Consider the following 16,221-nt stretch of genomic DNA (forward strand, 5'->3'; position numbering starts at 1 on the left):
AAAAATACCCCATTTCCCCAGTGTAGAAATGAGGATTTTTTTTTTTAATAAATGTAACGCTTCACGATTTGCATGCCATCTTTGCACAGGTGCCATACCACCTTCTCTGTATCATTCTGGTTTTAGTATATGTGTTGCCAGTGCGAATGCTAGAAATCAGTTTTGTTTTGTACTTAGTAGAGCATCGTTTTGGATCTTATGCATAGAAGAATAATGCATAGAAGAATGTATAATGCATAAGAAGAAGAATCTTATGCATTATCTTTTGAATCTTATGCATAGAATATATAATGTATAAGAACAATCTTATGCATTATATATCAATTAGATTAAATTAACTCAATTCAGATACCTAAGGTTATATTTGTGTGTTATTAAGCACCTCAACATCAGGGTAAAAGCTAAGGAGACACCATGGCATCATATTCTTGATCCACCTGTTTTATTTACTCTCACAGACCCCAACTGGTCAATGTTTAGCTCTGGTGGAGTCACCATAGCCTGGATTTGGAGGTTTGGAGCCCAGCCCAGGTTTGGAGGACCAGTGACTTGGTATGCAGGCACTCCAAGAGAGAGATCATCTTTTTGCCATGGACACATCCTGCTATGTATCTAAGGTTTATTAGTATAACGAATCTGTATTTAATGGCTTTCATTTAGAACAGTTTTCTTGAAGGGCTCAACACTTGTATGCCACTGTCTGGGCATTTTTTCTATATAGGAAAAATACACAAAAGGCACATTATAACCAGGAAGATGTATGGTGAGCTGGTATTCAAGAAAGGAGAAGTGACTGTGAGACACCAAGGATTGGCTGCACCAGATTAAGAGAACCTAATCCACGTGTCTCTGTAAGTGGCTGGATCGGCTGTTGGAACCTAATGGGACAGAACAGGTCGAATCCTTGAACAAAGAGGCCGGGTGCAGTGACTCATGCCTGTAATTCCAGGACTTTGTAAAGCAGGTGGATCACTTGAGGTCAGGAGTTCGAGACCAGCTTGGCTAACATGGTGAAACCCCATTTCTACTAAAAATACAAAAATTAGCAGAGCTTGATGGTGGGTGCCTGTGATCCCAGCTACTTGGGAGGCTGAGGCAGGAGTGTTTCTTGAACCCAGGAGGCAGAGGTTGCAGTGAGTTGAGACCGTGTCTTTGCACTCCAGCCTGGGTGAAAAGAGTGAGATTCCATCTCGAATAACAAAACAAAACAAAATAAACAAACAAGTACCCTCACCTTTGTTGTGTGTGGCACATACAGCATGAAAACATGAGAGCTAATAGCCTTCCCCTTACCTTTCAAGAGAATCTAAAGATTCCTTGCTTCCATTCCAGTCATCTTCTTCCCTTTTCATGAGACTGTGTTCTTGCTTGCTTTGAGGGAGAAAGACTAAGTTGACCTATAGAATAGAGGGATGGCAAGGAAACATCCCAATACCGTCAATATTTCTTGTGGAAGGACAAAAAGAGAAAAGTTTCTGGGTTATGTCTAGAAAGATAATTGACATGAATGGGGAGAAGGAACTCAGGAATGGCAAGTGAATGAGAAAATTGGTACTAATGATACGTGTTTTATGTTTTTTATCTTGAGAAATAGAAAAGCAGCTCCTGAAAGATCCTATTGGTGACGACTTGGTGTTGGTAGGAGCTGGCCTGACACTCACAGATAGACTTTGGTGTTGCCTGTTGAACACAAACAATTTCATAGAACGTCAGCATCGGACAAGGCCATCTCAGGACTGTGGTGGGTCAGGACAGACAAAACCACTAGGTGGTCATGGCTGAACTCAGTCCAAAACATGGGTCTTGTCTAAATCGCAAGATGGCCAGTCATCTTCCTCTGCTGGCTTATGTGGGTGATTGTATGTGACTGCCTGCTGCTGCTTCACCAGCTACAGCTTTCGCTTCCCTGAATTCTTCCCTTCTTCTGGGTAAGAACTATGAAGACACCCAGTAATATAATTGCTCTGCTTTCTGACAGCATCCAATCCAGAGAAAAGCCCCAATTCTTTGAGCCCTACTCAGGATCATGTAACAGAAAGGCAAATCCTCTAAGAAGTTGTCCCTGACAACATCTTACTGAGATAGTCCGTGGTTCCTCATGGTATACGTGCTCCTTTGCAGCAGGTAGTAAACCCTACTTTGTTCAAATACAGGTGTGCCTTTAAACATGTTTGGCTAGAGGGCATGGGTAATGTCATGAATTTTTATTTATTTATTTTTTTTTTGAGATGGATTCTCACTCTTTTTGTTTCCAGGCTGGAGTGCAGTGGCACGATCTTGGCTCACTGCAACCTCTGCCTCCCAGGTTCAAGCAATTCTCGTGTCTCAGCCTCCCGAGTACCTGGGATTACAGGTACACACCACCACGCCCAGCTAATTTTTGTATTTTTAGTAGAGACAGGATTTCACTATGTTGGCCAGGATGCTGTCGATTTCTTGACCTTGCGATCCACCCACCTTGGCCTCCCAAAGTGCTGGCATTACAGGCATGAGCCCCTAAGCCCTGCCAAACAAGGTTTTTTTTTTTTTTTTTTATTTAGAGACAGGGTCTCTGTTGGTCAGGCTGGAATGCAGTGATATGATCACAGCTCACTGTAGCCTCGAACTCCTGGACTCAAGCAGTCCTCCGGCCTCAGCCTCCTGAGTAGGTAGGACAAGAGTTGGGAACCCCCATACCTGGCTAGGTTTCAGGTTTTGTAGAGAAGAGGTCTCCCTCTGATGCTCATGCTGGTCTTGAACTCTTGGACTCCAGTGATGCTCCTTCCTCAGCCTCCCAAAGTGCTGTGACTACAGGCATGAGCCACCATGCCTGGCCATTCATTTCATTAAGAAAAGGTAAAGCCATATGTAGAAGAGGATGCTTAGCAAAATTAAGTCACCTGCCCAAGGACGCTCAGCTCCCACGCAGTGGAAGCACACTTTGAACCCTGGCATATTATGTCTGAGACTTTGTTCTGCATTTGCGATCACCTCCCCATGTGGACCCACTGTCTTGTCTTTTCCATGTTTTCATAGTCTTAGTTTTCTACCGCTGCCAGAACTACTACACGTTTGGCAGCTTGAAGTAACAAATACGTGTGATCTCACGGTTCTATAGGTGAGAAGTCTAGTTGACTCAACTGGTTCTACACTGTGAGTTTTTCTCAAGGCTGATGTCAACGTTTGGCTGTATGGACTGATCAGGAGGCTCTGGAAAGAGCCCATTTCCAGACTCCTTCAGGTTGTCAGGAAAATCTGTTTCCTTGCAGCTGTAAAGTTGGGGTCTCCACTTCCTTACTGACTGCTAGCAGAGGGGCTTCTCTTAGCTCCTGGGAGCCTTTTACTTCCTTTCATGATGTGTGGACTCTTCCAACTGACAGTCAGCAGTGGTACAAATGCTTCTCATTCTTGAAATCTCATAGACTTCTTCTCCCATGTCTCCCTCATTGCACCTGGAGAAAGTCTTGTGTTTTTAAGGGCTTTTGTGATTAGATGGGTTTCTCCCCAATAATCCAGAGTCATCTCCCTATTTTTAGGTGCATACCTTTGGCAACATCTACAAAATCCTATTTGTTATGTCACGCATCGCATTGACAGGTTCTGGGGATTAGGACATGGGTATCTTGGGGAAGCAGGGCATACATTTGCCTGCTGCACATAGTTAAACACCCTCCCATCCTCCAGCCATCTTTGGCTGTTTTAATCATTCTTTCAATGTAACTGTATGTTTCTACTCTTTGTCGTTTGGAAGCTCTTCTCTTTAACATGATTTTGCATATACTTTTGTGCTAGCTTCTTGACTATACAGGGTAAACTCCCAAGAAAATCATCTCACTTCCCTACATGCAGGTCCTTAGAAACTGTGAGGATAGGGTAAGGCTGCTGCCACTGAAGCCTGCACACTCCTGTGCGTTTCTGTGGCCGACCTAGTGGACACCTCAGCATTAGGAAGTATCAACATGGGCGTGTGAGAACCTCCATGCAATCTTCTCAAACTTGCTAGCCAGGCCTCCTAATACAACAGGTGCCCTGAGAAACACATGAAATGGCAACACATTTCAGAAATGGTAGCAAACAAACAAACAAACAAAAAAACCCCAATATAACACTGGGTATCGTGTCTCTCACCCAACTTAGCATTATCTACATTCAGTTGAGAGCAAACTTGGATCCAGTTTTCTTTTTTTTTTTTTTTTTTTATTTTAATTATTATTATTATACTTTAAGTTGTAGGGTACATGTGCATAACGTGCAGGTTTGTTACATATGTATACTTGTGCCTTGTTGGTGTGCTGCACCCATCAACTCGTCATTTACATCAGGTATAACTCCCAATGCAATCCCTCCCCCCTCCCCCCTCCCCCCTCCCCCCTCCCCATGATAGGCCCCAGTGTGTGATGTTCCCCTTCCTGAGTCCGAGTGATCTCATTGTTCAGTTCCCACCTATGAGTGAGAACATGCGGTGTTTGGTTTTCTGTTCTTGTGATAGTTTGCTAAGAATGATGGTTTCCAGCTGCATCCATGTCCCTACAAAGGACACAAACTCATCCTTTTTGATGGCTGCATAGTATTCCATGGTGTATATGTGCCACATTTTCTTAATCCAATCTGTCACTGATGGACATTTGGGTTGATTCCACGTCTTTGCTATTGTGAATAGTGCTGCAATAAACATACGTGTGCATGTGTCTTTATAGCAGCATAATTTATAATCCTTTGGGTATATACCCAGTAATGGGATGGCTGGGTCATATGGTACATCTAGTTCTAGATCCTTGAGGAATCGCCATACTGTTTTCCATAATGGTTGAACTAGTTTACAATCCCACCAACAGTGTAAAAGTGTTCCTATTTCTCCACATCCTCTCCAGCACCTGTTGTTTCCTGACTTTTTAATGATCGCCATTCTAACTGGTGTGAGATGGTATCTCATTGTGGTTTTGATTTGCATTTCTCTGATGGCCAGTGATGATGAGCATTTTTTCATGTGTCTGTTGGCTGTATGAATGTCTTCTTTTGAGAAATGTCTGTTCATATCCTTTGCCCACTTTTTGATGGGGTTGTTTGTTTTTTTCTTGTAAATTTGTTTGAGTTCTTTGTAGGTTCTGGATATTAGCCCTTTGTCAGATGAGTAGATTGCAAAAATTTTCTCCCATTCTGTAGGTTGCCTGTTCACTCTGCTGGTAGTTTCTTTTGCTGTGCAGAAGCTCTTTAGTTTAATGAGATCCCATTTGTCAATTTTGGCTTTTGCTGCCGTTGCTTTTGGTGTTTTAGACATGAAGTCTTTGCCCATGCCTATGTCCTGAATGGTACTACCTAGGTTTTCCTCTAGGATTTTTATGGTATTAGGTCTAACATTTAAGTCTCTAATCCATTTTGAATTAATTTTCGTATAAGGAGTAAGGAAAGGATCCAGTTTCAGCTTTCTACTTATGGCTAGCCAATTTTCCCAGCACCATTTATTAAATAGGGAATCCTTTCCCCATTTCTTGTTTCTCTCAGGTTTGTCAAAGATCAGATGGCTGTAGATGTGTGGTATTATTTCTGAGGACTCTGTTCTGTTCCATTGGTCTATATCTCTGTTTTGGTACCAGTACCATGCTGTTTTGGTTACTGTAGCTTTGTAGTATAGTTTGAAGTCAGGTAGCGTGATGCCTCCAGCTTTGTTCTTTTGACTTAGGATTGTCTTGGAGATGCGGGCTCTTTTTTGGTTCCATATGAACTTTAAAGCAGTTTTTTCCAATTCTGTGAAGAAACTCGTTGGTAGCTTGATGGGGATGGCATTGAATCTATAAATAACCTTGGGCAGTATGGCCATTTTCACGATATTGATTCTTCCTATCCATGAGCATGGTATGTTCTTCCATTTGTTTGTGTCCTCTTTGATTTCACTGAGCAGTGGTTTGTAGTTCTCCTTGAAGAGGTCCTTTACATCCCTTGTAAGTTGGATTCCTAGGTATTTTATTCTCTTTGAAGCAATTGTGAATGGAAGTTCATTCCTGATTTGGCTCTCTGTTTGTCTGTTACTGGTGTATAAGAATGCTTGTGTCCAGTTTTCAACCACACCTACACCTCTTGCCCTTTCTTGTTTCATGTAGAAGTTCTCATTGAAAAAAATATATATCCACTGCCTAATGAGAATAGTTGTTACCACAGAAAATGTAACAGGATGATATTTTTGGTGAATTGGCTTTAGTGAGTCTTGAATGAATAGCTTGAAGTATTAGAAAGTAAAATTCAGACCAGGTGCAGTGGCTCATACTGGTGGTAATCCCAGCACTTTGGGAGGCTGAGGCAGGTGGGTCACCTGAGGCCAGGAGTTTGAGACCAGCCTGGCCAATGTGGTGAAACCCTGTCTCTACTAAAAATACAAAAATTAGCCAGGTATAGTGGCACATCTGTAATCCCAGACACTCAGGAGGCTGAGGCAGCAGAATCGCTTGAACCCAGGAGGCCAAGGTTGCAGTGAGCTGAGATCATGCCACTGTACTCCAGCCTGGGTGACAGAGCAAGACTTTGTCTCAAAAAATAAAAATTAAATAAAAATTTAAAAAAGTAAAATTCAGTGAACAAGAGTAATAATTCAAGAGATTTAAGGTTGATAGCTGTGAAAATGAAATTCCCTCTCTACCCCCTGCCTCCTCCCTCCCTCACTCCCTCCGTCCTTCCCTCCTTCCCTCCTTCCCTCCTTCCCTCCCTCCCTCCCTCCCTTCTTCCCTTCTTCCCTTCCTTCCTTCCTTCCTTCCTTCCTTCCTTCCTTCCTTCCTTCCTTCCTTCCTTCCTTCCTTCCTTCCTTCCTTCCTTCCTTCCTCTCCCTCTTCTTTCTGTCTTCCTTTCCCTCTTTCTCTCTGTCCCTCTTTTTTTTTCCTCTTCTCTTCTTTCTCTCATTCTCTCTCGCTCTCTGTCTCTTCCTTCTTTCTCTTTCTTTGTACATGTATAATTTGAAGACCCTGCATCAAGCAGTCTCATACGATCAGAAACACCTTAAAATGAAACAAATCTCTCGCCACAGTGACAAATCCACAGGCCTTGCAAGAAACCCTGCAGATCACTAACACATGGCCATAAGAATATATTGACTGCGGCCCAAGCACAGGAGAGGATTGATCAATCCAGCAGACTTGCATTAATTGTGAAATAGAAGGGACGATGCGATCAATGATAGGAATGAAAGTGCAGCAGTAACGATGCCACATCCAGCTAATCCAATAATGGAGAAGCTGATGTATAGCATATTGGAATTCTACCGTCTGGGCACTTGTCACCATAAAGAATATCCCACAATTATGGGGAAAAATTGAGCAGGCAGCAGTTGAGCCAACCTAATCAGCCTGATACCACAGTAGTTCTCTTGATTAAACACTAAATTAAGTGGCACTCAGCTCTGTAACCTGCCTGCCTTATGAAAAATAATCCTAGAGCTAACGTGAAAAGTTTGTATTTTAATCAAAGCAAACTATGAATATTAAAATATTCCTGGGCTATTTTGGTGCCATTTAGCTGTGAACATATTTAACAATTTATAAATGGATCTTTTGCCATTGGCTGCAAGGAAAAAGGGTCCGAAGCTATATTGGGAGGTAAGGCTTCCTGTGCTAAAAATCAATTAGTCTTGATAGAAGCTCAGAGAACTCTTAAGAAAAAAAAAAAAAAATGCACTCAAGAGGCCCTGAGAGAATTCAAATTTAGTTAACTTCTCTAACGGTTTGCCTGAGGGCATCAACTCTATTCTTTGCTGCAAAGCACGTGATCATTCCAGGAGGGGTGAGACTTAATCAGCTGTGAATACTATGAGGATCCCTTATACATACGTGTCATTATTAAGTCCTGAAGTTCAAATCTACAGACAACCTAGGGCTAAACAGCAAATTCTCCAGGACCAAAAGAAAACTGCTTTTCATGAACATTTAGATAACACAAGAGAAAGAACTTTCATTGTGAGCATCAAACCCAGTATGGTTAGAGTTTCTGTGCAGACCCTTACCCTAGGACACACACTGGTGAGACCTTGGTGATTATTATATGCAGTGGTCAATGAGACCTCTTAGAGTTGACAGAGTCAGTGAACATCCATGGGGCTAGATGTCTGGTGGTGGCCAGTGAAGGAGATGTGGTTTGGAAAAGGAGGGAGAGACACTGATCACATCTCCCCTCTTTTTTTTTTTTTTTTTTTTTTTTTTAAGAGACAGAGTCAGTCTCTCTCACCAAGGCTAGAGTGTAGTGAAGTGATCTTGGCTGACTAAAACCTCCGCCTCCTGGGTTCAAGCGATTCTCCTGCCTCAGCCTCCCAAGTAGCTGAGATTACATTCGCATGCCACCACTGCCTGGCTGATTTTTGTATTTTTAGTAGAGACAGGATTTCCTCATATTGGCCAGGCTGGTCTCAAACTCCTGGCCTCAAGTGATCTGCTTGTCTCTGCCTCCACCTCCACCTCCCAAAGTGCTGGGATTATAGGCATGAGCCACTGTGCCCAGCCCACATCTGTTTTCTTGAGCAGAAGATAGTGTGCTGATAAAGGACTCCCACCAAAGTGAGTCATAGCAGGGCCTTGGGCAAGAGGATAAATTAACTACTTAAGCTGTTTTTTTCTGTTATATTTTGTTTGTTGTTTGTTTTTATTTCAAGTCAATTTGTGGCCTTGTCTTTTAATTGAAAGCAAGTTCTTTTATTTTCCTGGCTGGGAAAGGGTTATTGAAAGAAGAGAGGCGTTCAGCCTGTGTCTTACGTAGTTGAAAAGTCAAAAACTGCAGAAAGATTTGGATTTATTTGATTTCAATAATTAACAGTCATTCGTGGAGTCCTCATACCATTCCAGGGCTGGTTCTAAGGGCTTTTGCAACATTAACTTATATAATTCTTTTAATGATTCTGAGGTCAAGATGCTATCATCATTTTCACTTTGCAGAAGCAGAAACTGAAGCTCAGAAAGCTTAAGTAATTTGCCAAGGTCTTAAAGAGTGCAAGTGTGGCAGATGGGGATGGAAACCTGGCAGGCTGTTTGTGGCTATGTCTTGTTAAAACAGTTTGGGTCTTCCAAGTTGTTTTTGGTTAGTGATATCAGTCATGGGAAATGGGAAGGAGTGGGGTGCCTTTGGATGACGTTAGCTTAACTGGTATTGCATGCTCTTCCATCCCATCTTCTGCAGATTTCTCTCTGGAGATACGCCCTTCATTTGTCCTCTGACATTGGCTAAGTAGATCATGATGTGGTGTTCTGATCAGTGAGGTCAAGGCCAGCCACTGTAGGTCAGACTGGATTACCCAGACCTCCAAAATAGTAAGTGGACTTCAGGTCAGACGTATGGAGTCACCAATGAGAAACAGCTTCAGAATCCATCCAGCAAAGATCTAGAATAATCGTAGGATGAGACTATGATCACTATCATTTATTGACCATCACTGAATGGTGGGAGCTTTTGTGGGTGTTTTTGTTCCACTTTCTTAACTCTTCCATAACTCTGCAAGATGAAAGAAATTTCCCCACTTTTAAAGATACAGGATCTGAGGCTGACAGACTGAATGTCTGGCAGGTGAGATCTCATAACTACTAGTGACAGACCTGGGACTGAATCTTAGGTCTCTTCAGTTCCATCATCTTGCGTCTATGAAAGTACTCATCCTTCAGGTTTCTGAGGCTACATGAGTGTGTCACAGGCAAGGAGCCTTCAATCACTCATGACATGGCAAGTCACCTGTCTCATTTCCCAAGCCATGTTAACAACTCCCTGGAAAAGATAATGAGAAAAACACAAGGATATTGGAATACCTCATCTCTGGTTTCCTTTCTCTCTTGTACAGTGTGATTTTTAAATACTGTTAACAAAACAATGAACAATGAAAAGGAATCGTACTCTAGAAAAAGTAAATGAGATCCAATAGACTTGTTTATTATGGGACAATTAATTTTAAGCTGACTTTGTCAGCAAAAGAAGGCCAGAGTGACTTGCTTTGTAATTGTTGGAAAGTTGTGCACACTGGGTTGGAGGAGAAATAATGTTTCCTTTCAAGTTTTGGCCCATTTTAACAAACTGATATCTTAGTGTGTTCAGGCTGCCATAACAAAATGCCATAGACTGGGTGACTTGAACAAGAGATGCTTATTTTCCCATAGTTGTGGAGGCTGAAAGTTCAAGATCATGGTGCCAAGAAGGTCAGGTCCTGTTGAAGAATCTTTGTGGCTGGCATATGGCCACCTTCTCAGTGTATCTTCGGTGGCTTTCCTCGGTGTGCACAGGTGGGGAGAGAGAGAAAGAGAGAGAGGAGGTAATCCCTCTCTTCCTCTCGTTATAAGGACACTTATCCCATTATGAAGATCTTATTTTATGATGTTATCTTCTCAAAAGTCCTGTCTCCAAATGTTTTCACACTGAGGGTTAGGGATTTCATGTACGAATTTGTAGTGTAATGCTCTGACACTCATTGGCTTTGTGACTGAGAATAAGCCTTTCAGTTCTCTAAGCATCCTTTCTTTGGTGAAAAAGTGCTTGTAGTCCCTACTCACATAGGACTGCCGAGGTAATTCAATGAAGTAAGGTATGTTAGGAGCTTAACTCAGTGTTTTGCTCATGTTACATGTGCAATAAACATAAACCAGTCCCTCTCACTTGGAGGAAAAATTGCCCACTTTCTGACCCAGAGAACATGTGATAATGTCTGGAGACATGTTTGGTTGCTACAACTGGGAGGAGGATGCTACTGGCATCTAGTAGGTAAAGTCAAGGCATGCCACTCAATATCTTGCAATTCACAGGACAGTCCCCAAAGCCAAGAATTGTCTGTATCAAAATGTTAGCAGTGCTGATGTTGAGAAACTCTGGTATAACCTATCATTGCAGTTATATCATTCTGCATATATGATACGATGAATGTTATATCATTCTAATAAAACATTAGAACTACTAATGTTATCTTACCTGTGCATTGGTAGTCACTGCTCACTGCAGCCTCAAACTCCCAGACTCATGCAATCCTTTCATCTTAGCCGCCCAAGTAGCTGGGACTACAGGTGTGCACTAATATGCCTAGTTAATTTTTTTAAAAAAAATTATAGAAATGAGGTCTCACCATGTTACCCAAGTCATTCTTGAGCTCCTGGTCTCAAAAAACCCTCCTGCCTCAGCCTCCCAAAGGGCTGGGATTAAAGATTTGAGCCATGACACCTGGCTAAAATGCTATATATTCTATTCCCAACATCAATATTCTCCCTAAAAGAAGGAAAAGCAGATTTCAGGGAACTTGAGGACCAAGTAGGTAACAGTATTCACTCATCGTATTAAAAATAAATACAGAGTGTAATTGGAATGGCAGATTTATTGGGCCAGGCAGTTGTGTGTGCCAAATAAATGCTCAAAAAGAAGTGTCCAAGGTGCTGAAAGTTTGACGAGTGAAACTAAACCTGTTCAAAATGATGTGTAAACTGAAGGTTTCATTTGTTTGTTTTTGAGATGGAGTCTTGCTCTGTCACCCAGGCTGCAGTGTGCAGTGGCATGATCTTGGCCCACTGCAATCTCAGCCTCCTGAGTTCAAGCAGTCCTCCCACCTCAGCCTCTCTAGTAGCTAGGATTACAAGCATGCACCACCACGCCTGGCTATTTTTTTTTTTTTTTTTAAGTAGAGATGGGGTTAGTTATGTTGACCAGGCTGGTCTTGAACTCCTGACCTCAGGTGATCTGCCCTCCTCCCAAAGTGCTAGGATTACAGTGATAAGCCTCCCAAAGTGCTAGGATTACAGGCGTGAGCCACTGCACCCAGCCTTAAACTGAAGTTTAAATGGAATAACTGTCTTTGCAAAAACACATTCAAAAGGTTGGGAAAATATATTTTGGATCTGATTCTCAGTCTTTCGAGGTAATGGGAATGGAATCGTGAGTGAGAGAGAGTGGGTGTTAAACTAGAAACTAAGTTCTTTACCGGGTTTTTTTTTTTTTTTTTTTTTTTTTTTTTTTTTTTTTGAGGTGGAGTCTTACTCTGTCACCCAGGCTGGAGTGCAGTGGTGCAATCTCAGCTCACTGCAACCTCCACCTCCTGGATTCAAGCAATTCTCCTGCCTTAGTCTCCCAAGTAGCTGGGATTACAGGCATGTGCCACCATGCCTGCCTAATTTTTTTGTATTTTTAATAGAGATGGGATTTCACCATATTGGGCAGGCTGGTCTCGAGCTCCTGACCTTGTGATATACCCATCTCAACCTCCCAAAGGGCTGAGATTACAGGTGTGAGCCACCGTGCTCAGTCTCTTTACCAGGTTCTATGGTTCATGAATGGAGGGATTCTGTTTATCTTTTTCTTGTGTTATGGAATAGCACAAACTTGGTGTCTGAGACACAGTCAAGGGTCAGTTCACGTTCTGTTTTTTCTTCTTACTCACTCTCGGTGGCCTCAGTTTGTCATGGTGACAGCAGTAGTTGCATCCAATGGCACTGTGAAGGCATTAGTATCGTTATAGGCACTGAAGCTATGGATGAGCATATGGCCTGGGACTGCAAATCAGAAACTGCTCATATTCCTGGAATTGTTCTCCTAGACTATGGAGTAGATCTGGAGCTTGGCTTCTCAGCCTTTTCTGGGCATCACAATCACCTCAGAGTTGGCAAAAACAAACTTGAGTCATATTATAGACTTACGCAATCTGAATCTTCTGGAGTATAAGGCACTGAGCAGGAAGTTTTGGTCAACAGTGTTCAGACAGAGGCTGGGGAGAGGAGAAAGTATTTTTCCCTTCTCAAATCAAACATCAATTAATTCTCAGGACTGCTTTGGATAGAAGGCTGTTCACATTATTCTGAGTTTTTGGCTTATTTAAGAGCCTATTAGACGCCATTTGTGATTCATCTCCTCTTGTATAAAAGGCTCTTTTAAGCAAACAAGGAGTATTTGAAATTTTTTGATGACTAGCAGTCTAGTTATTCACAGTTCCATTATGTTCTGTTCTATTCCCAATAATTCATTTTAATAACATTTTCTTCTTTTTTTCTCGAATTTTTTTTCTGATTAATAACATTTTCTGATTTGGGTAGAAAGAAATGTTATTCCATAATAAGCCATTGTGGAATACCAAATTTACTTGGCTTTAATTATATCTATAGAGGTAAGCAACATGTTTCAGGAAAATCTAACTTCTCGATGAAGTGGAAAGACCCAGTTAGTTCATCATTTGCCCATCAGTTGGTGTGATAGACAATACCAGTAATTATCGCTATGTGGTTATAGGGTTTTCTTCTTGGGAAGACTGCACTTCCCAGTCACTCATTGCAGTTAAGTGAGACCATAAGGCTTGTTTTTGCCAATGAGTTGTAGGCTTAGTAAAGTTCATCACTTCTGGGATAAAGCATGGAAGAGGGAGACACCACTAGACACCACAATCCCTTGCCACAGTGAATTTGAAGTCCTTTTTTGAGATCATGAAATCGCCATCAACCTGTATCCCTAAGCAGTTATGTGGAACAGAACCTGCCTCATCCCCAGGATCTATCTTAGACATGTGGCATATCCTTCTGCCATACTGCTCTAACTGAAGATTGAGAGTTAATGTGGTGTCATGGTATCAACTCGCCTATAGAGTTGAGTTTTAGAAGATGGCTTTCGGATATTAAAAACAAGCACTGGACTTAAATTCTGCAGACTGGGTGGTTTAAATCTGGGCTCATGTTCCTCACTTGTTTTGGGAGCTAACCTAAGTCACTGAACTGCTTTGATAACAGATACAGCCACAGTGTATTCAGCACACCTATGTGCCAAGCATTGCACACAGCGTTTTGCATGTATCATCTCACATAATTCCTCCAGCCCCACTTCCACTTGGGTAGACATGCCTCACTTGGTGGACGTGGTAACAGGCGTGATACAGGATGCAAAACTAGAAAGTGGAAATGCTGAACTTAAAGTGACATCTGACTGATGTCTGTGACCGTATTTTTCTTTTTTCTAAAGTGGAGTTGATTAAACTATCTACTTCACTGGGCAGTTTTAGGATGCTGTGAGCAGGGCAGGTGACAGGATGTGGTTACCCACTAGGTGAGGTTATTGTGATTTGGGTTCTGCCAGCACTTGCTGTAGAGAACTTAAGACCATTTCTTTTCTGGCTGTCACTTGATCCCTGTGTACCAACCTTGAAATCCCTGACAGGCATTTTGGTAAATTTGTTTCATGTTTTTGTCCCACCAGTAGTAAATGTTTCACCATTATTTTCATCTCCTGGTTGAGCAACCCTTTTGTTTCATGACTTTTGGCTTCATCCTTCAGCCTCTTTCTCTTTTTTTTATGGTTCCATGTTGCTGTGAGCAGAACTCATTTTTCAAAAGACAGATGGTGGCAACCCTGTTCTCTCTAAATAAAAAAGCAAAACAGCTGTTAAGGTGCAAACAGAGTCGCGGCCAGCAAATCGTATCTGCTTCAAGTGTTGGCAAAGTTTCCCTTCAGGGAAGAGGAGCTATCTAAACAAAATGTGCAGCCTCGGCTGAGCTCTGCCAAGGCCCAAGTATAGAATGATGGCAAATAATGGAAATTTATAGCGTACTATAGATCCAGCACCTTTCTATCTTGGCGGGTGCATATTTAAATGCAGTGCTAACGGAGCTGAAATTTATGGCTCTCTAATAACAATAAAATGCCATCAGAGAATGAGATAAATCTTGGCCCCAAACCTTAGCATGCAATGCACACACTCACACGCACACACATGCTTGTAAAATATAGCCAGATACTGCTAACTCAGGAGTCTGAGTTTGGAAGAAGCCAATGGAACAGAGAAAGTAGAAGAAGTGTTTTATAGACGACTGCAAATTGTTGTTTTCATGAGGCTGGGGTCAAGGTGCATTGTGGCCTCAGGTTGAAATGAGTGTTGCTTTGTCTCATGGCTGATATATACTTGACCTTGGTGTGGGAAGCTTTTCCTTTTCTGGATGTTCAATAGCTTTTCTCTTCACCTTTTCACAACCCTGTGACAGACCAACTTCCAAACAAATACTGATGAATTATCACCCTCTGGGAAAAGAACATCGTGGTGTGCTTATATGTTTTCTTCTGTTTGTTTGTTTATTTATTTGTGCATTCATTGATTCAGAGAAAATTGGAATCTTAGAGGCTTAGCAAGGATGGAGAGATGAAAGACGTTTACCAAAATGCTATATTTGCAAACGTCAGTGACGTGTGAATTAGGCATGCACTCTTTCTCTTCAGGCACTTGGGGTCTTCAGAGAGTGGAATTTTACAAACTGTAATTCAGGAGGCTGTCATTCACATTTGAAAACAGGCCTTGCCCGCTCCTCCAGCTAGCCTGCATGCACACCCAGCCGTGTTCTCTCCATGGAGCACCTAGGTCTTACGGAGGGAAACCCATTTGGAAATCTATCTTAACCCCTCGCTGAATTTCCATGAGCCGTGCATTGGCGGATCCTTCGAAGTCAGTAACTACTTGAAGAGGGAGGCGTTCTCTACTGCCTCTCATTCGAGGTGTTTCCTCCAGCTTCTCCTTCTGCAAGCGAATTTCTAACATTTTGGGCAAGATGTTTAGTTTCAGTGAGAAGCCTAACCTCCAGGAATTGTTTCAGGCCACCTCCATTAAGAGTTAGATACTTCTTTCTAGATGCTTCTTTACACATAATTTTGTGTTGTGTGTATGTGTGTCTGTGTGTGGTGTGTTCATGAGTACTGTCTTAATTGCTCCTGGTTTTGAAATGCAACGTCTAATCCAGTCTATCATTGATGGACATTTGGGTTGGTTCCAAGTCTTTGCTATTGTGAACAGTGCTGCAATAAACATAATGTGTGCATATGTCTTTATAGCAGTATGATTTATAATCCTTTGGGTATATACCCAGTAATGGGATCGCTGGGTCAAATGATATTTCTAGTTCTAGATCCTAGAGGAAATGCCACACTGTCTTCCACAACATTAGGAGATATATCTAATCTAAATGACGAGTTAATGGGTGCAGCACACCAACATGGCACATGTATACCTATGTAACAAACCTGCAGGTTGTGCACATGTACCCTAGAACTTAAAGTATAATAATAATAATAATAATAATAATAAAAGAAATACAATGTCTACAGATTAAAACCCGCTCTAGGCCAGGTGCTGTGGCTAACACCTGTAATGTCAGCACATTGGGAGGCCAAGGTGGGAGGATCTCTTGAGCTCAGGAGTTCAAGACCAGCCTGGGCAACACAGTGAGGCCTCGTTTCTACAAAAAAATTAAAAAGAAAAAAAAAAGCATTCTTGTTCAGAACTGAAAAAAC

The 16,221-nt window shown here is 41.9% G+C and overlaps 1 protein-coding gene and 1 non-coding gene across 2 annotated transcripts in view; one reads left to right on the forward strand and one right to left on the reverse strand.

The window, feature by feature from the left end:
• RBFOX1 (RNA binding fox-1 homolog 1) overlaps window positions 1-16,221 on the forward strand; it is a 2,485,336-nt gene that overhangs the window by 1,773,376 nt on the left and 695,739 nt on the right.
• LOC135969010 (U6 spliceosomal RNA) lies at window positions 46-150 on the reverse strand. The gene has a single exon (XR_010584059.1). It is a non-coding gene; the product is annotated as a U6 spliceosomal RNA (small nuclear RNA).

This window comes from Macaca fascicularis, chromosome 20, assembly GCF_037993035.2.
Source record: "Macaca fascicularis isolate 582-1 chromosome 20, T2T-MFA8v1.1".
NCBI classification, from domain to species: Eukaryota; Metazoa; Chordata; class Mammalia; order Primates; family Cercopithecidae; genus Macaca; species Macaca fascicularis.